Consider the following 17,244-nt stretch of genomic DNA (forward strand, 5'->3'; position numbering starts at 1 on the left):
ACCTATAATCCTTCATGGAGAAATCATCCAAATCTCTCATGGAAGGACCAACAGAGGCCTCAACAAGGCTTCAACAACAACAATGGTGGAAGAAACAGGTTTAGCAATGGCAAGCCTTTTCCATCATCTTCTTAGCAACAGACATAGAATTCTAAGCAGAACTCCTCTGACTTAGCAACTATAGTCTCTGATCTAATTAAAACCACTCAAAGTTTCATGACTAAAATAAGGTCTTTGATGAATGAATTTTGATGGTATAGAATTTTACAAATGAATTCTCGTTGCAAGTATAGTTTCTAAACCAATCAATAATCCTTTCATACAAAAGATTGTTTGTCACAAGTAACAAACCCCTAATTTTATAAACCGAAGTATTCAAATCTCGGGTCGTTCTCCCTAGGAATTACAATAAAGTGTCTTGTTATTGGTTTGAGTTGTTTTGGGGTTTTGGACAAGAGGCATGAAAGTAAATGGCAATGAAAATAAACTAACAACTATAAAAGGCTCTTGGCAAGGTATGAAAATTAGAAGTCCTATCCTAGTTATCCTTCTCAATTGTGATGAGAATTGTTCATTGCTACCACTTAGTTAACCCTTACTAGATAAAGGAAAGTCAAGTGGATGAATTGACTTGAGCCACAAGTTCTAGCCAACTCCCAAGGAAAGACTAGCTTTAGTGCACTCCAAACCAATTAGCAATCTCTCCAATTATCAATCAACAAAGGAATTAGATAACTCAAGTGTCACTAATTACTCTACCTAGGCCAAGAGGAACAAAATCTACACTAAAACTAAAAGAGACATTTTAACAAACACATAGAGTGCAATAAAAGTAAACAACATAAATTGCAAGAATTAAAGAGAGATCTAACTACAAAGGCAAGAGATTAACAATGGAAAAGCAAAGAAGAACAATTATTATGAATTACCTCTTATTGAATTGAAAGAATGTAGAGGGAATAATACTAGATCTACAACAAAATGTAAGAACAACATAAAGGCAATTAGAACAAAAGAGTAGAAGAAGATGAATCTAACAACAAAGAATTGAAATGTAGAAGTAGAAGAAAGCAAAGATTAAAATCTAGATCTAAGAACTAAACCTAATCCTAATCCTAATTCTAGAGAGAAGTGAGAGCTTCTCTCTCTAGAAACTATTTCTAAAACTAATCCTAATGTGTGTGTAATGAACTAATGAGTTGGAATCCCCCTTGCTCTTCAATCCTTGGCTTTAAATAGCAGTTTAGGCGCCAAAGTTGGTTGGGATTGGGCCCCACAACCCTTGAGAATTCGTTGGTCACGTTTTCATTAAAAAATCATAAACCAGCACCGACGCGTACGCGCACAGCACGCGTACGCGTCCGTGGGGTGATTCGCAGGTTCGCGCAAGCGCCAGGTGCGCGTGCGCGTCCATGGGCGAGTTCAACTTCTTTGACTTTTCATGATTTCTCCACTTTGCATGCTTTCCTCCTCACTCCTTTGATCTATTCCTACCCTTTTCAATCTGAAATCACTAATAAACATATCAAGGCATCTAGTGGAATCAAAGGGAGATTAAAACCATCAAATTAAGGGTCTAAAAGCATGTTTTCACATCTAAGCACAAATAAGGAGACAATCACAAAACCATGCTATTTCAATGGATAAATGAGGGTAAAAGGTTATAAAATCCCCTAAAATCAATACAAGATAAACCGTCAAAATGGGGTTTGTCAACCTCCCCACACTTAAACCAAGCATGTCCTCATGCTTAAACCAAGAATGAAGTAAAGGGTATGGCATTTATTCAATGGAACTAACTAAATGCAATCTACTTACATGCAACTATCTAAATGAATGCAATTGCTTGGTCAAAATAAATCAATTCTCAAGAATCATATATGAACAAGGGCTAAGGACTAGCAAGTCTAATCCACAATTGAATTGAGTTATTAAATATTTTTACAAACTTGCATGAAAAGATGATCATAGGTGGAAACATGTAATTGTGCATCAAACCCTCACCGGTAGTGTTTGCACTCTATTCGCTCAAGTGTTTAGGGTTGATTTACTCAATTCTCTCCTAATCATGCTTTCTAAGATTTGTTTTTCTTCTAACAATCGACATATATTTCATGCATGCATACAAGTATCATGAGGTCTTTTCTTCGGTTGTAATGGGGCTAGGGTCAAGGTAGGATGCATATTTGGTCAAGTGAGCTTGAAATTTGAATCTTTGATAAGCTTAAACTTCCCACCTAGCCTATGACATCCTATACAATTAAATTCCAACCTAACTACCCATTTTTCACTCTTTCACATACTCATGTATTCCTTTTTAATTTCACAACACCTATGCATTGATTTTATTGGATTATACTTTGATTTGGGGCATTTTGTCCCTTTTTATTTCTTTCTTTCTTTTTTCTTTTTTTTTCTTTCTTTTTCTATTTTTTTTTCATATTGTTTTTCTTTTTCTTTCATTTTTTTTCTTTCTTTCAAATTATATACAAGAACATCAATGCATAAGGTCTATACAATTTATCAATACATGAGCATGTACCCAATTCCCAATAATTTTGATAAAAATACAAAACTACCATTTTATTCCCCCCAATGTCCCAAGATTCCCACACTTGAATGATACTCACACACACTAGCCTAAGCTAATCAAAGATCCAAATTAAGGACATTTATTATTTTTCGCTTTAAGGCTTGTAATGTGCTAAAAATAAGAACAAGTGGGTTAAGCGTAGGCTCAAATATGGCTAACAATGGAAGATAAAAGGTAAGGCTATTTGGGTAAGTGAGCTAATGAAATGATGGCCTCAGTCATATAAATGCCTGAATACACAAAATAATGGACATAAAGAATCAAACAAATCAAAGATTACAATCATAGAAAGAGAATAATACACACAAGAAGGAAAAATAAGTGGTTATAGGATATAACCACACCATTAGGCTCAAATCTCACTTGCTTGTGTTCTTAGCTCAAAAACATGGTCCACAATATATATAATTCAAGCAAGTTCTATGAAAAGTTTTCACTCAAATCAATTGGTGCCCTATAGATAGAAATCTTGAAAAACTTCATTATTTTGACTAAGCTTATTGTGTATACATATGCAAAAATTAAGAGAATGCAAGTAAAAATCCTAAAATCCTAGAATGAAATGCAAAAGTGTTGGAATTAGAAACTTGTCACCCAAAATCGCCGATCGGTCGGACGACCTCCCCACACTTAAAAGTTTGCACCGTCCTCGGTGCATACAAAGAAGAGCAGGGTGGACGGGTTGCTACAATTGATGAGAATTGTTCAAAAGGTTGTGCGGATGACTTGTTTGTTGCCCCCTTTAAAAGCTTTTCCTTTCTCCCTCCTTGGTGGCCAACCTAAAAGGATAGAAAAGGAAAGGAATATTAAGCCTATGACAAAGATATCAAAGCAAATAGAACATAGGTGGGGGTTAAAGCCAAATAAGAGTAAGGTTCTCACTACATGTTAGCTACGCATGTAGGTGAGAAAACAATATAAGCTAATGGCATATTAACTAATACTTGATGCAAGAGTAAAATCGAAGCATGAAGAGTGTATTGAGCATCAAGATCAGATAAGAAGAAGTAGGTCATTAAAGATAATACGAGGTCATATCAATGCACAAAGACATAAGAGTCATACAAGATGAAGCATTGATTTAAAAGTTTCATCACCCAACAATATCAAACAAGTCAAGAAGCACCAAAATAATGCAAGAATTTCTCAACAATTGAGTGTAAGAGTCCAACACCATTATTGAAATGACACATAGAAAAAAAACCGAAAACATGCTATAGATACAAAATGAAAATGGAAAGAGTAGAAGTATGCGAATGCAGTGAACAAAAGAAAATGCATGATGAGAAAAAAAACTCTTTTTTTTTTACCGACGCGTGCGCGTCATGCACGTTTACGCGTCGATGCGTATATTGGTCAAAGGACGCGTACGCGCCAGGTGCGCGCACGCGTGCGTCGAGTTAGGCCGGAGGCATAGTGTCGGCCCAAGTCTGGCACAACTCTCGGGTACAAGTACCGGGGTGCAAATTGTGCAATCGACGCGCGCGCGCACAGTGTGCGTGTGCGTGCATTGCCAATTTAAGATCATGTGCGCGTACGCGCCAAGTGCGCGCACGCGTGCATAGACTTGTGCCCTAGGCCCAATGTTCGCGCAGTGCAGGCCTAACTCTCGGGTTTTTGGCCGGAGGTGAAATTTTGCATCCACGCGTACGCGTACAGTGCGCGTCCGCGTGGGTGGTCGAAAATGCTTAGGTGCGCGTACGCGTTAAGTGCGCACACGCGCGGATGGTGTTCTGTTTTTCAAAAAATATTTTTCTAAGTTCTTACACCAATCCAAGCCTTTCAATCCTCCAAACAGCTACCAAAACGCCCTAGAACCTTATTCAACATACTATACTACTAACTAAACTTGATAAAACAATAAAAACAAGAAATTAAACTAATTCTACCAATATTTACAAAAGATAAAAATGAAAATGAGAATCTACCTATAATGGCAACTCAATTCACTTATTAACAAACTAAAAGAGTATGGAAAGAGTTTACCATGGTGGGGTGTCTCCCACCTAGCACTTTTGTTTATTGTCCTTAAGTTGGACTAATGGGGAGCTCCTCATCAAGGTGGCTTGTGCTTGTACTCATCTTGGAACTCCCACCAATGCTTGGTTCTCCATTGTGTCCCATCATTCAAGATTAATATCTCCAAGCTTTGATGGAGTTCTTCACAAACCATGGGCTCCCAATGTTGATCCTCATGTGTTCCCGGATCCCATATTTTGTCTTCACACCCATCTTGAAGTTGATCATCATTATTAGTCCATCTGGGTGGTAAGCAAGATGAATTCTCTATGAAGTGTCCAACAATCCTCCTAGACCCATCTATTTGAGCACTACTCCAACCTTTATATCTCATGTTTGATGCATCAACCATAATGAGCCTTGATTAGCAACGCCCACCACAAAACTTTTTCCGCTTACGCTTCATCCCACAAACTTCCCTAAGTTGGCCATCCGTTTCAAGCAAACCATATTCAAGTGGGATAATAAAGCTAATAGAAATGAATTTCACCCACTCAAATGAAGGTATAGATGGCAACCTAGGCAAAGATGCTTCCAAAGATCTTGACAAAGCATAGCCAACCCTCGTTCTTCTATTTCTAGGGACTTCCACCTCTTCACAAGATCTCTTAATCTCAATCATTTTGTTCAACAATTTTATCTAAACCTTTTCCTTTACTCAAATCATAATAGGGAGGGTGAGAAAAATTTACCTCCTCAACGCTTTCAAATCCAACCAGAGAAGGTTCTTCATGCTCAAAGGATTCTTCACCACTAAGACTTGATGCTTGATCTTCATCACCAAGGGAACTCAATTCTTTCTTTATCCCATCCAAGTCTTCATATGGAATATGCCTTGGAAGGTGTGCACTTTCCTCCCTAGCATCAATTTCAATCATCTTCGAGGGGTTTTCTTCAACTCTATGTTCCCATGAAGGCTCCGCATCTCCTAAGTCTTCTACCACTTCTTCATTGTTTTCAACAATTAAAGCTTCCTCCAATTGTTCCAATACAAAGCAACTTCCTTCATTTCCCACCGGAGTTTCCAATCTCTCCTTCATGCTATGTTCTTCATTTGATTCTCCACATGTAGCCGTGGGAGTTCCTTGAGTGTTCAAGCATTGGGAGGCTAATTGATTTGTTACCGTATCCAAGGCGGCCATGAAATTTTGCACATCCCTTTTTATTTCTTCTTGCCCTTGAACAAGAACATCAATGGTTTCATCCATTAGAGATTGGGGTGGTTGGAAGGATTCATCATTTTGGGGGAAGGGTTCATAGTAGGAAGGTGGTTCTTCTTGGTAGAGTTGTGGTGGTTCAATATTTTCCATTCTTTCCACTTGTTGCACAACACACTCCATGGTTGCTTGAAATTGATCCAATGCTTCCTTGAGATGATCCTTTGACTCTTGTTCCTCTTGGATAATATGATTAGGATCATGTGGCTCTTGGATCAATGGATATGAGTATTCTTCCATGGGAGGTTGTGGTGGAAAGTAGTATTCATCTTGTGGTTGAAAATTTTCGTATATTGGAGGTGGTTCATCTTGGTAATAATGTGGAGGAGGTGGCTCTTGAAAATGTTGATGTTGGGGTGGTGGTAGCTCTATGTGTGGTTCATATGGCTCATATAGTTGTTGGTAGGATGGATATGGATTAGGGTCATATGAAGGATATGGATCATAGGGCGGTGTTTGGTAATGAAAGGCTTGTGAGAATGGTTGAGGTTCATATTGAGGATAGGATTCATAGGCATATGATGGTGGTTGTTGAGTGTCACAAAAAGAGTCATCATAGCCGTTAAATTGGCATGCATTAAGATGAAAATTATACCTATAAGTATCCGGAGGTTGTTGCCAATAGGAGTGATCAATTCCTTGAGGCTCCTCCCATCTTTGTTGGTTCCATCCATGGTACATATTGCCATTAAAGTTCACATTTCCTACAACACAATTAGAACTAAACTCAAATCCAAAGTGAGAATTCATAGTGAGAGAACAAAATAAAACTAACAAGAAATTAAGAAACAAACAAAAGATAAACCTATTCACAATATTCACATATGTACAATAACCAATAACACAACACCATTGCAAATCCCCGGCAACGGCGCCATTTTGATGAATGAATTTTGATGGTATAGAATTTTACAAATGAATTCTCGTTGCAAGTATAGTTTCTAAACCAATCAATAATCCTTTCATACAAAAGATTGTTTGTCACAAGTAACAAACCCCTAATTTTATAAACCGAAGTATTCAAACCTCGGGTCGTTCTTCCTAGGAATTACAATAAAGTGTCTTGTTATTGGTTTGAGTTGTTTTGGGGTTTTGGACAAGAGGCATGAAAGTAAATGGCAATGAAAATAAACTAACAACTATAAAAGGCTCTTGGCAAGGTATGAAAATTAGAAGTCCTATCCTAGTTATCCTTCTCAATTGTGATGAGAATTGTTCATTGCTACCACTTAGTTAACCCTTACTAGATAAAGGAAAGTCAAGTGGATGAATTGACTTGAGCCACAAGTTCTAGCCAACTCCCAAGAAAAGACTAGCTTTAGTGCACTCCAAACCAATTAGCAATCTCTCCAATTATCAATCAACAAAGGAATTAGATAACTCAAGTGTCACTAATTACTCTACCTAGGCCAAGAGGAACAAAATCTACACTAAAACTAAAAGAGACATTTTAACAAACACATAGAGTGCAATAAAAGTAAACAACATAAATTGCAAGAATTAAAGAGAGATCTAACTACAAAGGTAAGAGATTAACAATGGAAAAGCAAAGAAGAACAATTATTATGAATTACCTTTTATTGAATTGAAAGAATGTAGAGAGAACAATACTAGATCTACAACAAAATGTAAGAACAACATAAAGGCAATTACAACAAAAGAGTAGAAGAAGATGAATCTAACAACAAAGAATTGAAATGTAGAAGTAGAAGAAAGCAAAGATTAAAATCTAAATCTAAGAACTAAACCTAATCCTAATCCTAATTCTAGAGAGAAGTGAGAGCTTCTCTCTCTAGAAACTATTTCTAAAACTAATCCTAATGTGTGTGTAATGAACTAATGAGTTGGAATCCCCCTTACTCTTTAATCCTTGGCTTTAAATAGCAGTTTAGGCGCCAAAGTTGGTTGGGATTGGGCCCCACAACCCTTGAGAATTCGTTGGTCACGTTTTTATTAAAAAATCATAAACCAGCATCGACGCGTACGCGCACAGCACGCGTACGCGTCCGTGGGGTGATTCGCAGGTGCGCGCAAGCGCCAGGTGCGCGTGCGCGTCCATGGGCGAGTTCAACTTCTTTGACTTTTCATGATTTCTCCACTTTGCATGCTTTCCTCCTCACTCCTTTGATCCATTCCTACCCTTTTCAATCTGAAATCACTAATAAACATATCAAGGCATCTAGTGGAATCAAAGGGAGATTAAAACCATCAAATTAAGGGTCTAAAAGCATGTTTTCACATCTAAGCACAAATAAGGAGACAATCACAAAACCATGCTATTTCAATGGATAAATGAGGGTAAAAGGTTATAAAATCCCTTAAAATCAATACAAGATAAACCGTCAAAATGGGGTTTGTCATTCCTCCATTAGAAATTTGGAGGCACAAGTGGGTCAGCTGAGTAAGAAAATTACTGAACTCCCTCCTTGCACTCTCCCAAGTAATACAGAAGAGAATCCAAAAAGAGAGTGCAAGGCCGTAAACACGTCTCACATAGCCGAACCTGGAGAGAAGGAAGAGGCAGTGATCCCCACTGAGGAAGACCTCAATGGACGTCCACTGGCCTCCTTGGAGTTCCCTTATGAGGAACCATGGGAATTTGAGGCTCACACTGAGACCATAGAGATTCCATTGAATTTACTTCGGCCATTCATGAGCTCTGATGAGTATTCCTGCTCTGAAGAGGATAAAGATGTTACTAAAGAGCAAGTTGCTAAGTACCTTGGAGCAACCATGAAGCTAAATGCCAAGTTATTTGGTAATGAGACTTGGGAGGATAAACCTCCATTTCTCATCAAAGAACTGGATGACTTGACTAGGCAGAGATTACCTCAAAAGAGACAAAACCCTGGAAAGTTCTCAATCCCTTGTAACATAGGCACCATGACCTTTGAGAAGGCTATGTGTGACCTAGGATCAAGCATAAACCTCATGCCTCTCTCTGTAATAGAGAAGCTAGTTATCATTGAGGTACAAGCTGCTAGAATCTCACTAGAGATGGCAGACAATTCAAAGAAACAGGCTTATGGACTTGTAGAGGATGTCTTGGTAAAGGTTGAAGACCATTACATCCCTGCTGATTTCATAATCCTAGAAACTGGGAAGTGTATGGATGAATCCATCATCCTTGGAAGACCCTTCCTAGCCACAGCAAAAGCTGTGATTGATGTTGACAGAGGAGAATTGATCATTCAAGTGAATGAAGATTCCTTTGTGTTTAAAGCTCAAGGACATCCCTCTGTAACCATGGAAAGGAATCATGAAGAGCTTCTCTCAATACAGAGTCAAACAGAGCCCCCACAGTCAAACTCTAAGTTTGGTGTTGGGAGGCCACAACCAAACTTAAGTTTGGTGTTTGGTGTGCGAAATTGTGATCACTACTTTTCACAACTCGAATAATCCCTAGTAATGGCCCCAAAGACTTGGTGCTCAATACCATGGCATAAACACAACTTTGCACAACTAACCAGCAAGTGCACTGGGTCGTCCAAGTAATAAACCTTACGCGAGTAAGGGCGATCCCACGGAGATTGTTGGTATGAAGCAAGCTATGGTCACCTTGTAAATCTTAGTCAGGCAGACTCAAATGGGTATAGATGATATATGAATAAAACATAAAGATAAAGATAGAGATACTTATGTATATCATTGGTGAGAGCTTCAGATAAGCGTATGAAGATACTTTCCCTTCCGTCTCTCTGCTTTCCTACTGTCTTCATCCAATCCTTCTTACTCCTTTCCATGGCAAGCTTATGCAAGGGTTTCACCGTTGTCAGTGGCTACCTCCCATCCTCTCAGTGGAAATGTTCAACGCACCCTGTCACGGCACGGCTATCCATCTGTCGGTTCTCGATCAGGCCGGAATAGAATCCATTGATTCTTTTGCGTCTGTCACTAACGCCCCGCCTTCAGGAGTTTGAAGCACGTCATAGTCATTCAATCATTGAATCCTACTCAGAATACCACAGACAAGGTTAGACCTTCCGGATTCTCTTGAATGCCGCCATCAGTTCTTGCCTATACCACGAAGACTCTGATCTCACGGAATGGCTGGCTCGTTTGTCAGGCGAGCACTTGGTTGTCAGGCGATTAACCATGCATCGTGTATCAGGAATCCAAGAGATAAACATTAGAGCCTTGTTGCTTGTAGAACATAGTGGTTGTCAGTCACTTGTTCATAAGTGAGAATGATGATGAGTGTCACATAATCATCACATTCATCAAGTTTTTGAGTGCGAATGAATATCTTGGAATAAGAACAAGCTGAATTGAATAGAAGAACAATAGTAATTGCATTAATACTCGAGGTACAGCAGAGCTCCACACCTTAATCTATGGTGTGTAGAAACTCCACCGTTGAAAATACATAAGAACAAGGTCTAGGCATGGCCGAATGGCCAGCCTCCCAATGATCAAAGGATTCAAAGACCTAAAGGTGATCTAAGATCCAAAGATGAAAATACAATAGTAAAAGGTCCTACTTATAGGAAACTAGTAGCCTAAGGATTACAAAGATGAGTAAATGACATAAAAATCCACTTCCGGGCCCACTTGGTGTGTGCTTGGGCTGAGCAATGAAGCATTTTCGTGTAGAGACTTCTCTTGGAGTTAAACGCCAGCTTTTGTGCCAGTTTGGGCGTTTAACTCCCATTTTGGTGCCAGTTCCGGCGTTTAACGCTGGGATTTCTAAGGGTGACTTTGAACGCCGGTTTGGGCCATCAAATCTTGAGCAAAGTATGAACTATCATATATTGCTGGAAAGCCCAGGATGTCTACTTTCCAATGCCGTTGAGAGCGCGCCAATTGGGCTTCTGTAGCTCCAGAAAATCCACTTCGAGTGCAGGGAGGTCAGAATCCAACAGCATCTGCAGTCCTTTTCAGTCTCTGAATCAGATTTTTGCTCAGGTCCCTCAATTTCAGCCAGAAAATACCTGAAATCACAGAAAAACACACAAACTCATAGTAAAGTCCAGAAAAGTGAATTTTAACTAAAAACTAATAAAAATATACTAAGAACTCAACTAAAACTACTAAAAACATACTAAAAACAATGCCAAAAAGCGTACAAATTATCCGCTCATCACAACACCAAACTTAAATTGTCGCTTGTCCTCAAGCAACTGAAAATCAAATAAGATAAAAAGAAGAGAATATGCAATGAACTCCAAAAACATCTATGAAGATAAGTATTAATTAGATGAGCGGGGCTTTTAGCTTTTTGCCTCTGAATAGTTTTGGCATCTCACTTTATCCTTTGAAATTCAGAATGATTGGCTTCTTTAGGAACTCAGAATCCAGATAGTGTTATTGATTCTCCTAGTTAAGTATGATGATTCTTGAACACAGCTACTTCATGAGTCTTGGCCGTGGCCCAAAGCACTCTGTCTTCCAGTATTACCACCGGATACATACATGCCACAGACACATAATTGGGTGAACCTTTTCAGATTGTGACTCAGCTTTGCTAGAGTCCCCAATTAGAGGTGTCCAGGGTTCTTAAGCACACTCTTTTTGCCTTGGATCACAACTTTATTTCTTTCTTTTTCTTTTTTTTTCTTTTTCTTTCGTTTTTTTTCGCCTCTTTTTTTTGTATTCACTGCTTTTTCTTGCTTCAAGAATCATTTTTATGATTTTTCAGATCCTCAGTAACATGTCTCCTTTTTCATCATTCTTTCAAGAGCCAACATTCATGAACCATAAATTCAAAAGACATATGCACTATTTAAGCATACATTCAGAAAACAAAAGTGTTGCCACCACATCAAAATAATTAAACTGTTATAAAATTCAAAATTCATGCAATTCTTATCTTTTTCAATTAAGAACATTGTTTATTTAAGAAAGGTGATGGATTCATAGGACATTCATAACTTTAAGGCATAGACACTAAGACACTAATGATCATAAGACACAAACATAGATAAACATAAGCACTAAAATTCGAAAAACAAGAAAATAAAGAACAAGGAGATTAAAGAACGGGTCCACCTTAATGATGGCGGCTTGTTCTTCCTCTTGAAGGTCTTATGGAGTGCTTGAGCTCCTTTGTTGCTCCTCTCTCATAATTCTTTGATCTTCTCTAATTTCATGGAGGAGGATGGAATGTTCTTGGTGCTCCACCCTTAGTTGTCCCATGTTGGAACTCAATTCTCCTAGGGAGGTGTTCAGTTGCTCCCAATAGTCTTGTGGAGGAAAGTGCATCCCTTGAAGTATCTCAGGGATCTCATGATGAGAGGGGTCTCTTGTTTGCTCCATCCTTTTCTTAGTGATGGGCTTATCCTCATCAATGAGGATGTCTCCTTCTATGTCAACTCCTACTGAATAACAGAGGTGACAAATGAGATGAGGAAAGGCTAACCTTGCCAAGGTAGAGGACTTGTCCGCCACCTTATAGAGTTCTTGGGCTATATCCTCATGAACTTCCACTTCTTCTCCAATCATGATGCTATGGATCATGATGGCCCGGTCTAGAGTAACTTCGGACCGGTTGCTAGTGGGAATGATTGAGCGTTGGATAAACTCCAACCATTCTCTAGCCACGGGTTTGAGGTCATGCCTTCTCAATTGAACCGGCTTCCCTCTTGAATCTCTCTTCCATTGGGCGCCCTCTTCACAAATGTCAGTGAGGACTTGGTCCAACCTTTGATCAAAGTTGACCCTTCTAGTGTAAGGATGTTCATCTCCTTGCATCATGGGCAAGTTGAATGCTAACCTTACATTTTCCGGACTAAAATCCAAGTATTTCCCCCGAACCATAGTAAGCCAATTCTTTGGATCCGGGTTCACACTTTGATCATGGTTCTTGGTGATCCATGCATTGGCATAGAACTCTTGAACCATCAAGATTCCGACTTGTTGAATGGGGTTGGTGAGAACTTCCCAACCTCTTCTTCGGATCTCATGTCGGATCTCCGGATATTCACTCTTTTTGAGTGAAAAAGGGACCTCGGGGATCACCTTCTTCAAGGCCACAACTTCATAGAAGTGGTATTGATGCACCCTTGAGATGAATCTCTCCATCTCCCATGACTCGGAGGTGGAAGCGTTTGCCTTCCCTTTCCTCTTTCTAGAGGTTTCTCCGGCCTTGGATGCCATAAATGGTTATGGAAAAACAAAAAGCAATGCTTTTACCACACCAAACTTAAAAGGTTTACTCGTCCTCGAGCAAAAGAAGAAAGAAGAGAGTAGAAGAAGAAGAAATGAGGAAGAAGGGAATGGCTTTGTGTTCGGCCAAAGAGGAGGAGAAGTGGTGTTTAGGTTGTGTGAAAATGAAGGGGTGAAGAAGGGTTTATATAGGAGAGGGGGGCTCATGGGTCGGTCATGTATGGGTGGGTTTGGGAGGGAAAGTGGTTTGAATTTGAAGGGTGAGGTAGGTGGGGTTTTATGAAGGATGGATGTGAGTGGTGAAGAGAAAGATGGGATTTGATAGGTGAAGGGTTTTTGGGGAAGAGGTGTTGAGGTGATTGGTGAATGGGTGAAGAAGAAGAGAGAGTGGTGGGGTTGGTGGGGATCCTGTGGGGTCCACAGATCCTGTGGTGTCAAGGAAAAGTCATCCCTTCACCAAATGGCATGCAAAATCACGTTTTGAGCCAATTCTGGCGTTAAACGCCGGGCTGGTGCCCATTTCTGGCGTTTAACGCCAGGTTCTTGCCCTTTTCTGGCGTTTAATGCCAGTCTGGTGCCCCTTTCTGGCGTTAAACGCCCAGAATGGTGCCAGACTGGGCGTTAAACGCCCACCTGCTAGCCCTACTGGCGTTTAAACGCCAGTAAGTTCTTCCTCCAGGGTGTGTTGTTTTTTTTCCTGTTTTTCATTCTATTTTTGCTTTTTCAATTGATTTTGTGACTTCTCATGATCATCAACCTACAAAAAACATAAAATAACAAAAGAAAATAGATAAAATATAACATTGGGTTGCCTCCCAACAAGCGCTTCTTTAATGTCAGTAGCTTGACAGAGGGCTCTCATGGAGCCTCACATTTTCTCAGAGCAATGTTGGAACCTCCCAACACCAAACTTAGAGTTTGAATGTGGGGGTTCAACACCAAACTTAGAGTTTGGTTGTGGCCTCCCAACACCAAACTTAGAGTTTGACTGTGGGGGCTCTGTTTGACTCTGATTTGAGAGAAGCTCTTCATGCTTCCTCTCCATGGTGACAGAGGGACATCCTTGAGCCTTAAACACAAAAGATTCTTCATTCACTTGAATGATCAGTTCACCTCCATCAACATCAATTACAGCCTTTGCTGTGGCTAGGAAGGGTCTGCCAAGGATGATGGTTTCATCCATACACTTCCCAGTCTCTAGGACTATGAAATCAGCAGGGATGTAGTGGTCTTCAATCTTCACCAAAACATCCTCTACAAGTCCATGAGCTTGTTTTCTTGAGTTGTCTGCCATCTCTAATGAGATTCTTGCAGCTTGCACCTCAAAGATCCCTAGCTTCTCCATTACAGAGAGAGGCATGAGGTTTACACTTGACCCTAAGTCACACAGAGCCTTCTTGAAGGTCATGGTGCCTATGGTACAAGGTATTGAAAACTTCCCAAGATCTTGTCTCTTTTGAGGTAATTTCTGCCTAGACAAGTCATCCAGTTCTTTGGTGAGCAAAGGGGGTTCATCCTCCCAAGTCTCATTTCCAAATAACTTGTCATTTAGCTTCATGATTGCTCCAAGGTATTTAGCAAGTTGCTCTTCAGTGACATACTCATCCTCTTCAGAGGAAGAATACTCATCAGAGCTCATGAAGGGCAGAAGTAAGTCCAATGGAATCTCTATGGTCTCATTTTGAGCCTCAGATTCCCATGGTTCCTCATTGGGGAACTCAGTGGAGGTCAGTGCACGCCCACTGAGGTCTTCCTCAGTGGCGTTCACTTCCTCTCCTTCCTCTCCAAATTCGGCCATGTTGATGGCCTTGCACTCTCCTTTTGGATTTTCTTCTGTATTGCTTGGAAGAGTACTAGGAGGGAGTTCAGTAATTTTCTTGCTCAGCTGTCCCACTTGTGCCTCCAAATTCCTAATGGAGGACCTTGTTTCAGTCATGAAACTTTGAGTGGTCTTGATTAGATCAGAGACCATGGTTGCTAAGTCAGAGGGGTTCTGCTTAGAATTCTGTGTCTGTTGCTGAGAAGATGATGGAAAAGGCTTGCCATTGCTAAACCTGTTTCTTCCACCATTATTGTTGTTGAAACCTTGTTAAGGTCTCTGTTGATCCTTCCATGAGAAATTTGGATGATTTCTCCATGAAGAATTATAGGTGTTTCCATAGGGTTCTCCTAGGTAATTCACCTCTTCCATTGAAGGGTTCTCAGGATCATAGGCTTCTTCTTCAGATGAAGCATCCTTAGTACTGCTTGGTGCGTTTTGCATTCCAGACAGACTTTGAGAAATCAAATTGACTTGTTGAGTCAATATCTTGTTCTGAGCCAGAATGGCATTCAGAGTATCAATCTCAAGAACTCCTTTCTTCTGACTTGTCCCATTGTTCACAGGATTCCTTTCAGAAGTGTACATGAATTGGTTATTTGCAACCATTTCAATTAGCTCTTGAGCTTCTGTAGGCGTCTTCTTCAGATGAAGAGATCCTCCAGCAGAGCTATCCAAAGACATCTTGCATAGTTCAGACAGACCATTATAGAAAATACCTATGATGCTCCATTCAGAAAGCATGTCAGAAGGACATTTTCTGATCAATTGTTTGTATCTTTCCCAAGCTTCATAGAGGGATTCTCCATCCTTCTGTCTGAAGGTTTGGACTTCCACTCTAAGCTTACTCAATTTTTGAGGTGGAAAGAACTTTGCCAAAAAGGCATTGACTAGCTTTTCCCATGAGTCCAGGCTTTCTTTAGGTTGTGAGTCCAACCATATCCTAGCTCTGTCTCTTACAGCAAAAGGGAATAGCATAAGTCTGTAGACTTCAGGGTCAACCCCATTAGTCTTGACAGTGTCACAGATTTGCAAGAATTCAGCTAAGAACTGATGAGGATCTTCCAATGGAAGTCCATGGAACTTGCAATTCTGTTGCATTAGAGAAACTAATTGAGGCTTAAGCTCAAAGTTGTTTGCTCCAATGGCAGGGATAGAGATGCTTCTCCCATAGAAGTCGGGAGTAGGTGCAGTAAAGTCACCCAGCACCTTCCTTGCATTGTTGGCATTGTTGTTGTTTTCGGCTGCCATGGTTCTTCTTCTTTGAAGATTTCTGTTAGGTCCTCTATAGAGAGTTGTGCCTTAGCTTCTTTTAGCTTTCGCTTCAAGGTCCTTTCAGGTTCAGGGTCAGCTTCAACAAGAATGCCTTTGTCTTTGCTCCTGCTCATATGAAAGAGAAGAGAACAAGAAAATATGGAATCCTCTATGTTACAGTATAGAGATTCCTTGAGGTGTCAGAGGAAAAGAAAATTAGAAGGAACAGGTAGAAGAATTCGAACTTAGTCAAATAGAGTTCGAATTGTGCATTGAGAAGGAGTGGTACTCCATAAATAGAAGGATGTGAGAAGAGGGGAAGAGAATTTTCGAAAATTAATTAAAAAGATTTTAAAAACATTTTGAAAAATTGATTGATAATTTTTGAAAACTAAAAGTGGAAAAGAAATCAAGTGATTTTTGAAAAAGATTTTGAAATTAGAAATAAAAAAGATATGATTGAAAACTAATTTGAAAAAGATGTGATTAAAAAGATTTGATTGAAAAGTCATGGTTTTAAAAAGATATGATTTGAAAACAATTTTAAAAAGATTTGATTTTAAAAATTAATGACTTGCCTAACAAGAAAAGATATGATTCAAACATTAAACCTTTCTCAACAGAAAAGGCAACAAACTTGAAATGTTCAATCAAATCATTAATTGTTAGCAAGTATCTTTGAAAAAAGGAAAGAAATTGATTTTGAAAAAGATTTGATTGAAGAGATTTGATTTGAAAAAGATTTGAATTGAAAAACTTGAAAAAAATTGATTTGAAAACAAAATCTTCCCTCTTGTGCCATCCTGGCGTTAAACGCCCAGAATGGTGCACATTCTGGCGTTTAACGCCCAATGCTCTACCTTTTTGGGTGTTAAACGCCCAACCAGGCACCCTGGCTAGCGTTTAAACGCCAGTCTGTCCTTCTTCACTGGGCGTTTTGAACGCCCAGCTTTTTCTGTGTAATTCCTCTGCTGCATGTTCTGAATCTTCAGTTCCCTGTACTATTGACTTGAAAATAGAACCAAGATCAAATAAACAATGCATGCAAGACACCAAACTTAAAATTAGACACTAGACTCAAACAAGAAACATAAAATATTTTTGGTTTTTATGATTTTGAAAATTTTTTTGGATTTTTCGAAAGTTATATGGAAATAGAAAATAAAGGTTTCAGAATTCTTAATTTGAATTCCAGGAATCATTGCAATGCTAGTCTAAGACTCCGGTCCAGGAATTAG

At 39.5% G+C, this 17,244-nt stretch overlaps 1 non-coding gene across 1 annotated transcript; it reads left to right on the top strand.

Annotated features, from left to right (window-relative positions):
* The first annotated feature begins 15,490 nt into the window (after nucleotides 1-15,490).
* Nucleotides 15,491-15,598, top strand: LOC130978734 (small nucleolar RNA R71). Its single transcript, XR_009086351.1, has one exon. It is a non-coding gene; the product is annotated as a small nucleolar RNA R71 (small nucleolar RNA).
* Nucleotides 15,599-17,244: the final 1,646 nt, after the last annotated feature.

The sequence above is a fragment of the Arachis stenosperma genome, chromosome 4 (genome assembly GCF_014773155.1).
Source record: "Arachis stenosperma cultivar V10309 chromosome 4, arast.V10309.gnm1.PFL2, whole genome shotgun sequence".
In the NCBI taxonomy this organism is placed as follows: domain Eukaryota; kingdom Viridiplantae; phylum Streptophyta; class Magnoliopsida; order Fabales; family Fabaceae; genus Arachis; species Arachis stenosperma.